The following is a 14,304-nucleotide window of genomic DNA, read 5'->3' as shown; positions in this document are numbered from 1 at the left end:
TTCTTAAGAATTTTCTCTAAAAAGATAGTATTCGCGCGGACGTGTCGAAGACACGTATTACCACGACCACGACCACGAGGTTAAAATCGTATATTATCTGGGATTTTTGGTCACTGAGGTTATTTTCTCTAAAATTAAATGTCTAAATCATATTTAAAATTAATTTTTGATGTTTAAATTTTTTTATTAAAAATAAATGTATAATATTTCTTCCGTTACACTTTTAGGTTTCTACTGTTAATAAAAACGTGAGTGACATGTGTCACATTTGATGTTTGATGATGATTATCAGTGACTTTATTTGATGTTTTGTTTATACATATTAGATGCTTTTATTAAACTTAGTACTTGATTATGCTTGTTGATAGTTTTTATGACATTAGGTTGGTATTTGAGTTTGAGAATGAACTCTATTGAAGCCTAATATTGGGTATCTATGATATTTGAGTTTGATTGCATTAATATATACATGTATTATAATTTTTTTGATATTATGCGCCTCGCCTTTGTGAATCCCGCGCCTTTCATGCGCTTCGCGCCTCAAGGCTCTACGATACTTTGCGCCTCGATGCGCTTTGAGCCTTTGATAACTTTGGACCCTATTAACACAAAATGCATGTACCATTTGCAAAACACCAAAAGCTTGAATCACCTTCAATCCACTTTATTTGTCCAAATACCATAATAATTATGCCACAAACCCACATTTAGCTGTATGTTCCAAATTTGACAAATGACAAGTACTTGGTAGATAAAAATCTTATTCAGCGTATTTAACAACTTGTAGCACACATAGCAAACACATCGACGACAACGGTTACAACAACATTAATACAAACAAACAACAAGCATCATACCCTTGTTACTGTTGGAGAGGATGAATCCGGCTGCCCCACCGAGGAAGACTTTGATGCTTCCATTATCACTGGTGCTTGTTCCAAACAGCTTTGTGTATCGTCACTACCCGTTCCTATTGTCATCTTCTCCACTTCTTCGGTATATATATGGATCTTTGACACCACATCACAGAATTCAATGCAAAACAAATGGGGGGGGGGAGGAACAAAATCCGAAACACTCAATCATAGGCAAGTTACTTGCATGAAGCGGAAAGAGAAACTAGAAAGCAAAAACGAACATAGTGGAAAGAGATTGATAATTGCTATCGTGCAAGGATAGTGGACAACAAGAAAAGTGACACTTACCGCCAAGGGTCATCTCCAACCACCATTACATCATTCTCACTATCAGTGTACAAAACCCGCCATCCTTTATCTGGATCACTTAAAAAGCCTTCCATACCGAATAGACGTTCTAGTTCAGTCATCAAGTCATCATATCCGTACAGTTTCGAGAGATCAATAGCTCTTCCAACCAAGCTGCCTTGCTTGTGAACCTTTCAGCCAGTGGAATGGAAGTCAGTCGGAGAGGAACAGGAAGTAAAATTAATTCAACTACGACCCGAATATAAACTTACCTTTGCACAACTCCTCTTACCAGAATTTTGGGAGCTCGGAGTAGGCGACTCAACATTCAAAGAGAACCCAAAAAGTTTACATCCAGCAACTTTTCTTTTGGAGGAGTCCTCCTGTTGGTTCCTTGAATTGTTTTCAGGAGCAGGACTGGGAATATTCTCTAACATATCATGCTCTTTCAGCAAATTTGGTTTCCTGACCCCGTCCATGAGAACCCCTACCCGTCTTTGATTGAGGAAGCATTGAACGATACATTACCTCTCAGAAGTGGAGATGGAAAAGAGCTCACCATTGGTTCCTGGCCGTTTTTGTAAAATTCACTATAAGGAAAATACATATTTTGTAGGCCTTCCGATGCTAGTGGATAGCAATTGGTTTTCGGTGATTGATGCATGTTGTAAATTTTGCAACCAAGATTGGTTTTCATCCAAGCACCAAGGTTGAGATCAACCCTTTGTGTCAGGGATCTCAACTGGAAAATTTCTTGACCTTGTAAGACCTTCGGAAACCTATTAGATTCCGCAAAGCCTGCGTAAGCAGTGGGGCAAACCCTCATATACTCGCTAATATTACTCTTTCCAATCCCTGTTGATGCCAGACTTTGATGATGTGCAGGAGACTGCATCTCAAAATCTAGCGGGCGGTTTAAAGTACCACGTCTGTGTAAGTGTGATACGAAACCTACATTTTCTTGACCTTGCAAGACCTTAGAGGGTCTTAAAGATTCCTCAAAGTCCAAAAACCGACTCCCTCCTGAAGAAAGGAACATATGGAGCATACATTAATCGAGTATAAATTTGCAACAACATTACCACCTTACAGAGACTTTTACCTGTGATGGGGGTGTCAGGTGCAGCAGCCTGCGGACCTGTTCGCATTTTCTTCAACCTTGGTGAAGGCTGAATGCCCAAAGGTGGGAGAGAAACAGAAGGATCGATTTCCCAAGGTGAGACTCTCTGGAAACCGATCACATTTTCTTCATCCCACCTAACCTGTTGAATTTCATAACAAGGGTTTTATACTTAAGAGTAGAAAAAGATTCATTTAATAGCTTTGAATTAAGGCATTTCCTAGTTTTGTTTAATCAATTACTTTCCATTCGAAGAACAGTTCATCAGCCTTCTTCAATTTTCGGCATAAAGCATGTATATGTACAAACGTAATGTATTCTGATAAAGACCATGTAGATTCACTTGCCCGGGAGTTGCGATAAAGACTACATGAGTAAAAGCTTGAATACACAAACCAAGATTTGGAGCTCACTCTTAAGCATCTCCACTTCGAATTGGGCCATTTGAAAGGATCCATGTCCCCCATTCCCGTCACTAAACCACTAAACTTACATGAAAGTAGCACCGTTATTATAATCTTGAAATAAAAACTATTAGCATGTAAAACCAAAGGAATAAATTAATACTTGTCATAATCTTCTATTTATCAAATGGTACCTTCTCTCGGGAGAATCATCGATTCCAAATCTCATTTTGAATCTTGTTCCGATGCACACTGAATTTGTTATGCTTTTGATATACTTCTTAAAGGGTACAACAAACTCTGCATGACTGGCCCTGCATTACAGCAACATGAACTGGCTTACCACTCCATTCCACAATAACCAAATCACATTCCAAATGAAAAAGTGAAAATCGAACTTTCAGAATCACTCGGTAGGCATTTAAAATAGGTTTAAGAGACATTTATAAAATCTTGCTTTATTTTTTATATCACAACCCAACTTATTCCTTTATTTTCTTTGTCGAATACCAGTCAGTTTAATGAAGTAAGCTGTAAGAAGCTTACCTTGGACTGTAGAAGACATGAACCATGCTTTTAGTGGATAATGCATTAGCCACCGGAGAAAGAACATTTAGATACGAATTCTGTTTCGTGATAACTGATTCGGGGAGGTAATTTCTTGGTCGTACAGCTCTCCTAATGCCCAACCTAAGCTCGCCGTCTTCACCCCTACGATGTTGAAGAAAAGATAAATAAGAGAGAACTTAAAACAACCTAGGCCATGGGAACACAAGGCAGCCTCGGAACTCTAAAAACTTCCATTATATTTATGATTCTTAATTAATAAAAAAGCATTTCAAGTTATCATGATTCATGGCAGTCCTATTAGAATGATGATTCTATTATTCTTTTATACAGTTTCCTCTTTTGACCAATTCCAAAGTATCAATGCGGAATTGAGCAATCTGCTCGCAGAAAATATAACAGATCGATCAGTCACTGTCAGAAGTACATACCTCAGAAAGAGTACTGCATCCCCAGCAACAAGACTCTTTTGACTCATGAAAAAAACTCCAGCCAGTAGTAAGGAGATGTCGCCTCGGTTGACCTAAATATTAATAAGCATCAAGCTATGTCGATGTTTCTTTCAATAGAAAATACACTCTAAACACTACTATCCAAAACATTGAATCCGTTATGCTAATTACCCCTATATATATGTCGGAACCTCCACTCAACTCCATGCAGGTCCTTGGCAACAAGTTCTTGTGACGGTCTCGTCTGTTTATAATCCTGAAATCAAGGCAAACACCATTGCATATGCAAGAAATTTCTAGGATCAATAGGCACCCAGGTAAATGGTACATAAGTATTAAGAACATGAAATCATACCAGCGGCGGAAAGCAGACTTCCGCAGCTCTACGAGGAACAGAGAACCCTCCGTGAGTGCTGGTGTCCGACGCGGTTAGCGTCTTGCAGAACATGTGAGGGGTTGATCTTTTAGGAGATCCATCATCTGCCTCATCCGCAGCTAGTTCATCCAGCTGCTTGCTCTCCAAATCATGCCCTGCCAACTGCAAAAAAAAAAAAAAATCACCAAAAACAATGGAATTTGGACTGCCTCATATAATGGAAGTGTATGCAGATGCAGATAATTCATTCAAGTCACCAAAACCCTAACAAGGATTGTAAAACTCCCTATGAAAAGTAATACCAGGAAAAAAAAAACCCTCACAATTTCGCTTAGAACCATGCAACATTCTAAAATTGTAAACCAGTATAAAAATTACACATACCCCTGATTGAGGAAGTAAAGTGACTTGTGTATAGACCTCATCGTTCTCCTTATTTGCCTGGGGAAAAAAGGAAATTACTATTTAAGCACCCATTTTTTAGAAAAGGTAAAGTTTTAACCTTTGGTTGGGGGGGGGGGGGCTAATGGCTAATGCAAAGACAATTTAGTGCTTACGAGAAGCTGGATGTTCACCACTTTGCAGAAGATTTGAGGGGGAAGATCAAAGGTGGAGATTTCCAAAGGAGAAACAGAAGCCACTTGTTCCAAGTGACCTTGAAGGAAGTAAACAACAAGATTTCTGATTTTGGGGAGTGAAGTGAGGGGGCCAGCACAAGCATGCCAAAGCTCCAAGTAAATGGAAGAGGATGAACATGGACATGGTGGTGATGCTAAGTTTGAAGAACTTGAAGAAGATGATGAAAAGGAAAAACAGTTCACTTTGTCACACTCCCCATCGAAAACTGCAGTCGTCTTCACCACCTCATTCACTGCATGGTTCAGATCAATTTCCATGAACACCCCAAGTTCTTTTCTTTTTAAGCTAAAAACCAGAGAAAAATGGAAATTTAAGTGAAATTAGTGCCAAGAAAATCCCTTTCTAAACAAAGGAAGAAGAAAAAAGGCATGTTGAATGAAAGAGGGGGGAAAAGGGTGGTCAAATAATAACAAGGAACTCGAAGTAGGATTCCTCCCCCATTTGCAGGTACTGAGAAGAGGGAGCAGCAGAGGAAAAACAAAAGGTTAAGAAAAGGCAAACCTTTGATGTGCGGTGGGCATGGTTTTAGAACCGGATCGGTTAGCGAACGGTCATGTTATCGATTTATTAGTTTAATTGATTGAATCAGTTTGATTAGTCGAAATAATCGAACGACGTCATAATTATTTAAAAAATTAAATAAAAATATTAAAAATATTTAATAAAAAATAATTTTTTATATCACAAATCATATTCAAAGCAAGTCATAACATATATAAATTAAAAACCATAAAATCAAGTGAAACAAAATGATTCAAATTAACTACAACATAATATTTAAGGTAAAATACATTAAATAATAAATATAATTATATAACTATAATTAAAAAAATAAATTTGAGGCTAAAAAAATCATAACAAAATGATATTGTTTGGTTTAATTTTTTTTTTAAAACAATCACACATGGCTAAGAAATATAGAAGAGCATCCCAAAAGTCTAAAGAGAAAATATGAGAACAAAACAATCTTACATTGCTAAGAAACATAGAAGAACATCACAACTAACTTCTATAAATAATATAGGTAATTTGGCATTCAAAATCATGGAGTCTTTTGGTGAGCATTGAGTGAACTATTCTTTCACTTCAATCAAGCTCGAATTTTTTGCTTCAATTGAGCTTCTAAATTTTTTTTAGTTCAAACGTTTTTGAGTTCAAGTTTCAATATTATATTTCGAGTTCGAGTTGAACTTGATAATTTTTAACTTGTGAGTTTGAGTAGTTGAGCTTACTTTTAAAGTTTTCAAGTTCGAGTCAAGCTCAGCAATACTCGAGTTCGACTTGGCTCGTTTAACAAACGACGTTTGGTTTAATTTTTTTTTTAAAAAAAATAAAATTTTCGATTTTCAATCGGTCCGGTTCGAACGGTTCAACGGTTCTGACCGATTCACTAGTAACGGTTCTGACCGATTCACTAGTAACGGTTCTGACCGATTCACTAGTAACGGTTCTACCGATTTAAATTGAACCAGACTAGACAATAATTCTTAATTGAACCGATCGATCCGATCCGATTTTCAAACCAATGGTGGTGAGCTTTTTCGGCTTTTGGACTTCAAAGAGAAAGTGAATGGCAAATGTGTTGGGGGGGAGGGGGGACAATGCTATCACAGTACCATCACCCTCCACTCTTTTTTCTCTCTCTTAGATTATCACTAACACTATCTCTACATTACAACTAATTCTATTTTATTCACAATATTTAACAATTATAATATTAATTTTACAAATATAAAATAAAACATATACATTTCTAATAAATATCAAAATAAAAAACATAAATAAAATATTCATAAATAACATTACGAAAATACAAATAAATAAGAAAATTATAATTCATAATAATAATACAAAAATGTTAGACGTCTCCAATACATTAATATCGTATATATATTAACATGTGATACACAAATGTGACTGAAATACAAAAAATAAAAACAAAACATCTTAAACTGAAATACAAATATATTAACATCTCAAACATTAATACCGTATAAATAAGCTCTAAACCTAGGAGGATCTAAGGCTAATTTACCCATAAGGTTACAATGATTAGACCCTAATTAACCCAACCAATTTTAATATATAACCTAACTAAAAAAATCCTAAGTTAATTTACTAAAACTAAACACCTCAGCCGCTCGAGCTCTCCACTTCTCTCCCTTTCTTCTCGATAGAAACCAGAGGTCAAAATTCATGGCCACCAAAATTCAGTCGAAACTCATAAAAAAATATAACACAACTACAGTGCAACGTCATTTGTAGCGTGCAGTGTAATTATCGCCACAATGCAGCTACAAAATGACGATGGGCTAGAGCACTAGATCATTTCCAAAGTGGAGATCTTCGCCACTCCAACGATGCGTTTGAGATAACCTTAAATCTTTTGCCTTTAATTTTCAAATCTTCTTATTTACTTGCTCACTCTCTAAGATTAATGATGGCAGATAACTTTTATATTTTTTATTTAATTAAATTTTAATTTGTAGATGTAAAAGTTACTATTCGGGATCTAAAAAGATAATGTATGGTCTAGGGAGAGAGATTAAATAAGAGAAAGAGAACTTTTAGTATTCATATATTAATAAATTAAATAGATAAGATTATTAAATTATAAATTTAATTGTAACAAATCACATGAATCTATAAAATATCATACCAAAATCTTATAACTATTGGAAAGATAAAAAAAATTTATAAATTATAGTTATAAAAGTAACGCGATTTGTAAAGAAAAATTAGAATGGATACAATAATAAAAATATATTTATAAAATTATGTTATAATTATATTATTTTTAATTTTATTAGATAAAAAATTATAAGACGCGTGGAAGAGTCGAGTGAGGGAGTACGATAGCCGTGATTCCATCGGATAGCCTGCGCCTTTGGCGCTGCTTCATATCCCCCACCATATACATTCCTTACCCAAATTAACCCTCCGTTCGCACTTTATTTACTATTTTAGGCCATAAACTAGCTACCACGAGTTGTTGGGATAATGGCATAACCAGCCCTTGAATTATAGTAAGTCTTCTAATGAGATCCCATAAACTAATTACTTAAAAAAATACTTAATATATTTGGCCCTTAATCTATAACCAAATTCTCACTTTGATTGGGTTTCTGGGTCAAGCATGGGTCACAAAATGTTGGTTAACCGAGTACCCTTCGACCCGGTACCCTATTTATTATACATTTTTTTTTATTTTATATTAAATTTTTATTCATAATCCTCAAATTATTTCACTCTAACATCCTAAATTCTTAAATTTTGATACCATAACGTTCTAAATTCTTTTTTTAAAATTATTTCACATTAATGTTCTAAATTATTTTTTTAAAATATATATTTTAACTTCAAAACATTTGAAATTTAATTATATTTCTTTTAATTTAAATTTCAATAAATTTTATTTTAATTATGTAATTTGAATTTTTAAACTTTGTGTGGATTATATATATTATAGACTTTTAAATTTTGAATTTTTTTATATACCTTTTTTTAATAATATAATTTAAAGAAAAAATAAAAAATTATAAATTGGTTACCCTTGACCCGAATTATATATAATATAATTATATATTAGCTTAAAATATTTTTATATTAACTTATTAAATATATTTTACTATTAACTTAATTCAAAAATATTTTATTTTTATTTTCATTTAAAAATATATAATTTATTTTGATTTATTAAAAGTATGACTAAGTTGAGAGAATATGTAAATATCAGGGACCAAATGTGTGAATATATCAAAATATTTAACTGATGTTAACTACAGTTAACTTGGGTTACCAAATCTTGTTTAAATAAAAATGTAAGTGATCATATATTATGTATTTTGAAATCAGTGATCAAAATTGGACAAAACTCAAAGATTAGTGATCAACCATGTAGTTAACCATATAAAAAATAGAATAGATCTATTAAAGAAAAGAAAAAAAGGATAAAAATAGTTATTGTTTTATGAATTAATGAGTACATCTAGGGATGGCAAAAAAACCCGAACCCGACGGGGAAAACCGAAAACCGAATTAAACGGGTCGGGTTCGGGGATGATAAACGGGGACGGGGACGGGGAAAACCTATTTATTTTAAACGGGGACGGGGACGGGGACGGGTTTGGTAATCCCCGCCCCGATTACCCGATTACCAGCCCCGATTACCCGCCCCGATACCCGACCCGATAAATATTAAAAATAATTATTTATATATATATATATAATATTAATAAATTTAATTTAAATAAAAAATATATATTTATATATTTAATTTAAATATATATATATATATACCCGACCCGATTCTCGGCCCAATACCCGACCCAATACCCGACCCAATACCCGTTTAAATAACCGTTTATGCTAAACGGGGATACCCGTTTCCCTGCGGTTTTCCCCGATTACCCGACGGGGATCCCCGTTTAAATCCTCGCGGTTTTTTAAACGGGAACGGGTACCGGTTTTTTAAACGGAGACGGGGACGGGGGGATCAATACCCGGCCCGAACCCGGCCCGTTGCCATCCCTAAGTACATCCACAAATTATTCATTAAATGATAAAAATGTTAAATGTTCATGTAATATTTTTCATTGAATTGAATCAAATTACATGAATTGAGTGACTTTAGTGATAAAGAAATTGTTGATATTCTTTGAAGTCTCGTGTTCAAACATTAGGAATATCATGAGTGTTAACATTCTATGTCAAATGAGAGTTATCTTTAAACAAATATTATTTAGTACTACAGGTTAATAAAAAATCAAATTATATTTACTAATTTCACTATTAATTTTGGCATAGACTTTTATTATATATATATAACAAATGTAATGAACTTAAATCAGATTACATAACATGAATCATCTCGAAAATATTATGAAAAGATACCAGAATTTTATCTTTGAATATATAAAGGACAATTATATTATTATATCATAATGAATTTAAACTTTTTTATCTTAAATCTGAATCTAACTCAACATGATTTAACGTGATTCGAAATTAATTTTTTTTAAAAAAATAATCTTATAAAATTCAGCCGGTCCAAACTCATCAAATCTGAATATCATAATCTCCTTATTCTTATTGTTAATATTTACATCTTTTAAAAATTTAGTCTTTAATCTTTTTGAGCTCAAATTAACCGTCAATATTGCAAAAGGAGTCCAAGTGTCCAACCAACATTAAAATTTTAACAGTGTTAATATGAATGGCTTGAGCCCAAGATCCCTTAGAAATATGACCCATGACCCAATGTCTATCCATTAAATTAAATCAAAGAATTAGTAAAATAATAAATTTGTAACGGTTCTTAAGTTTTTTAGTTTACGATCCAACTTAATTTTAAAATTATAGTTTGAAAAAATAAATTTAAAGTAACCATCGATCTTTCAGTCAAGTAAATCGAATACTTAAAAAATCATCATTTAAAGTTTTTTAAAAAATTAATTTAAAAGATAAAAAATAGTCTATGTTAAATCAAAAATTGTTTTAAAAAAGGTACGATAGTCGATAATGCGAGGGGAAGGGTGAACACCCCAGAACACTCAAAATCGGTACCTAAGTAATTATACGTCATCTAAATATTGAAATTAACAAATTTAAACAAGTATTTAAGTTACAAACCTTTTAGAAAAAATAAAAAATAAAAAGGTATTATTTTATATGAATAATCATCGAAAATACACTCTTTCTCAATTGAGGCACGTTTCCATGGATTGACCATATAAAATATCATTCATCAATTTTTAATAAATTATATATATTTAATAATGCTTGAAAAAATTCATTCAAATACAAAAAGATATTATTTTGTACGAATAATCCTCGAAAATAAATTCCTTATTAATCAAGGCACGTTTCCATAGATTCATAATAAAAAATAACAATGCCTCATTTTAAATAAAAAATATATATTTAATTATGTTTAATATATTCGAATGCGAAAAATAATATCATTGTGTACGAAATGAATGAATGAATGAATGAATGAATGAATGAATGAATGAATGAATGAATGAATGAATGAATGAATGAATGAATGAATGAATGAATGAATGAATGAATGAATGAATGAATGAATGAATGAATGAATGAATGAATGAATGAATGAATGAATGAATGAATGAATGAATGAATGAATGAATGAATGAATGAATGAATGAATGAATGAATGAATGAATGAATGAATGAATGAATGAATGAATGAATGAATGAATGAATGAATGAATGAATGAATGAATGAATGAATGAATGAATGAATGAATGAATGAATGAATGAATGAATGAATGAATGAATGAATGAATGAATGAATGAATGAATGAATGAATGAATGAATGAATGAATGAATGAATGAATGAATGAATGAATGAATGAATGAATGAATGAATGAATGAATGAATGAATGAATGAATGAATGAATGAATGAATGAATGAATGAATGAATGAATGAATGAATGAATGAATGAATGAATGAATGAATGAATGAATGAATGATGAATGAATGAATGAATGAATGAATGAATGAATGAATGAATGAATGAATGAATGAATGAATGAATGAATGAATGAATGAATGAATGAATGAATGAATGAATGAATGAATGAATGAATGAATGAATGAATGAATGAATGAATGAATGAATGAATGAATGAATGAATGAATGAATGAATGAATGAATGAATGAATGAATGAATGAATGAATGAATGAATGAATGAATGAATGAATGAATGAATGAATGAATGAATGAATGAATGAATGAATGAATGAATGAATGAGTAAAAAAACACAAATAAAGAAACAAAACATATATTACCTATAATATATGTATAGATATAAAAGTATATAAACAAAGTTATACAACCAACAAGTGTTGGTACAAGTGGTTGGGATTCAAGAATTTGAGCTTGTAAGACCAAATTTGAATCCCACCACCGTCACTCTTGGTGGGCAATTTGTAGAGTCCTATGTAAATCTTAATTGAGTCTTAGATATGCCCTGATCCTGGACTGTGAGAGCCACCCTTGACCTAAAATTTTGTGTACAAAAAATAATAATAAACAAAGTTATACAACGTGATGTATAAACAAAAATATATACTAAGTATATAGTATTTTAGCCAATGAGTGTTAGCACAAAAGGTTGAGATTCATGAATTTGAGCTTGTAAGGCTAAGTTCGAATCTCACCATTGTTACTCTTGGTGGGCAATCTGTAAAGTCCTATGTAAATCTCAATTAGGTCTAGGTATACCCTGACCCTATATTAGTAGAGTCACCCCTGACCTAAACTTTTATGTACAAAAAAAAGTATATAGTATTTTAACAAAAACAGCAGTACATATATAAATATACATGATGTGACGCACATATATCACATAACTAGTTAGTGGACTTAAATACAAAACATGCAAACATGGAAGGGTCAAAAATGAAAAAAAAATAGAAATTAAACAAAACATGAAAATAAGTGACCAAAAAAATGACAACCTTATAAACAAAACAACGAAACCAACAAGAATCATGGCAACAAACGTGAATATTATAAAATTTAAGTACTGAAGTTTAAATAAATCTCTAAGCATCATACTAGGCTAAGATGAATGATTTCAAAAAGAAAGTGTTAAATGTAAAATAAGCATAAAATATAACAAACACAACAAGGGACTAAAATGTAACATAAATAAAAAAAGAGGTCGAAATCAAAAATGTAAAACCTAGAAATTAGGACTCAATTGCATTAACTCAAAAACTGGAAGCCATTACATAAATAGACCATACACACGCGAATTGCCCTAGATCACTAAACGACACCTTTCGGGAGCCATATATAAGGGGTGATTCTGTTGTGCGGCGCCTAAAAAATGGCTAAAAAACGGCGTGACCTGTTAAATAAGTAACCGGTTAAAATTTAGACCGATTATGTTATATCATTTAACCGGAAATATTATCAAGTACAATAATATATTAGGTAGCGCTTATATAATGTAATAGGTAGCGCTTATATTGACATATTTTCTAACTAAACATGTATATTTAAACCGGTAACATTGTAAATTTACCTATTACATTATAATTATCGGTTTTGATGTTTTTGGGATTGATACAATTTTAAATGTATCGACACTTTATGCGTGCACCTCGTTGTGCTTTCATTTTGAGAAAAACATATTGACACATATTTAAATAGTGTCGATACATAATAACCTATTTGCTAATTAACCAGTATATATTTACCGGTTACATTGAATTAAAATATCCAATGTTATTCTTTTGTTACTGAAAAGTTTTTGTTCTTTTCTTACTGAGTTTTGCTTAAAATATCAAACTTTTCATATTAAAAAATGAAAATTCTGAAATAAAAATGACCACACAAACACACTTTTTTACTACCGGTTTTGTAATTTCGAGATCGATTTTTTCATATTTTTACATGTTATATTGTTATGCATCGATACATTTTTATAAAGTATCGACACTTTATTGGCGCTATAACTTCTATTCTTTTAAATTCCAAAATTGTCGATACTTATAATAAAGTATCGACACTATCAACATATTCGGTAGCTCTTTATTGGTTTTGTCATTTTGAGACCGATTTTATCATATTTTTACCTGTTATATTGTTATGGATCGATATATTTTTATAAAGTATCGACACTTTATTAGCGCTATAACTTCTTCTCTTTTAAATTCCAAAAGTGTCGATACTTATAATAAAGTATCGACACTATCAACATATCCGGTAGCTCTTTACCGGTTTTGTCATTTTGAGACCGGTTTTATCATATTTTACCTGTTATATTGTTATGGATCGATACATTTTTATAAAGTATCGACACTTTATTAGCGCTATAACTTCTTCTCTTTTAAATTCCAAAAGTGTCGATACTTATAATAAAGTATCGACACTATCAACATATCTGGTAGCTCTTTACTGGTTTTGTCATTTCGAGATCGGTTTTATCATATATTTACCTGTTATATTGTTATGGATCGATACATTTTTATAAAGTATCGACACTTTATTAGCGCTATAACTTCTTCTCTTTTAAATTCCAAAAGTGTCGATACTTATAATAAAGTATCGACACTTTCAACATATCCGGTAGCGCTTTACCGGTTTTGTCATTTCGAGACCGGTTTTATCATATTTTTATCTGTTATATTATTATGGATCGATACAATTTTATAAAGTGTCGACACTTTCAATATATCTGGTAGCGCTTTACCTGTTTTGTCATTTATAGACCGGTTTTGTCATTTTTTTACTTGTTATATTGTTATGGATCGATACATTTTTATAAAGTATCGACACTTTCAATATATCCGGTAGCGCTTTACCTGTTTGTCATTTATAGATCGGTTTTGTCATATTTTTACCTGTTATATTGTTATGGATAGATACATTTTTATAAAGTATCGACACTTTCAATATATCCAGTAGCGCTTTACCTGTTTTGTCATTTATAAACAGGTTTTGTCATTTTTTTACTTGTTATATTATTATGGATCAATATATTTTTATAAAGTATC

General features: G+C 32.0%; 1 pseudogene; it reads right to left on the bottom strand.

The window, feature by feature from the left end:
- Positions 1-602: 602 nt before the first annotated feature.
- On the bottom strand, positions 603-5,229 carry LOC120155519 (annotated as a pseudogene).
- Positions 5,230-14,304: the final 9,075 nt, after the last annotated feature.

This window comes from Hibiscus syriacus, unplaced genomic scaffold (assembly GCF_006381635.1).
Source record: "Hibiscus syriacus cultivar Baekdansim isolate YM2019G1 unplaced genomic scaffold, ASM638163v2 tig00111193_pilon, whole genome shotgun sequence".
Lineage (NCBI taxonomy): Eukaryota > Viridiplantae > Streptophyta > Magnoliopsida > Malvales > Malvaceae > Hibiscus > Hibiscus syriacus.
This window is presented reverse-complemented; position numbering and strand designations above follow the sequence as displayed.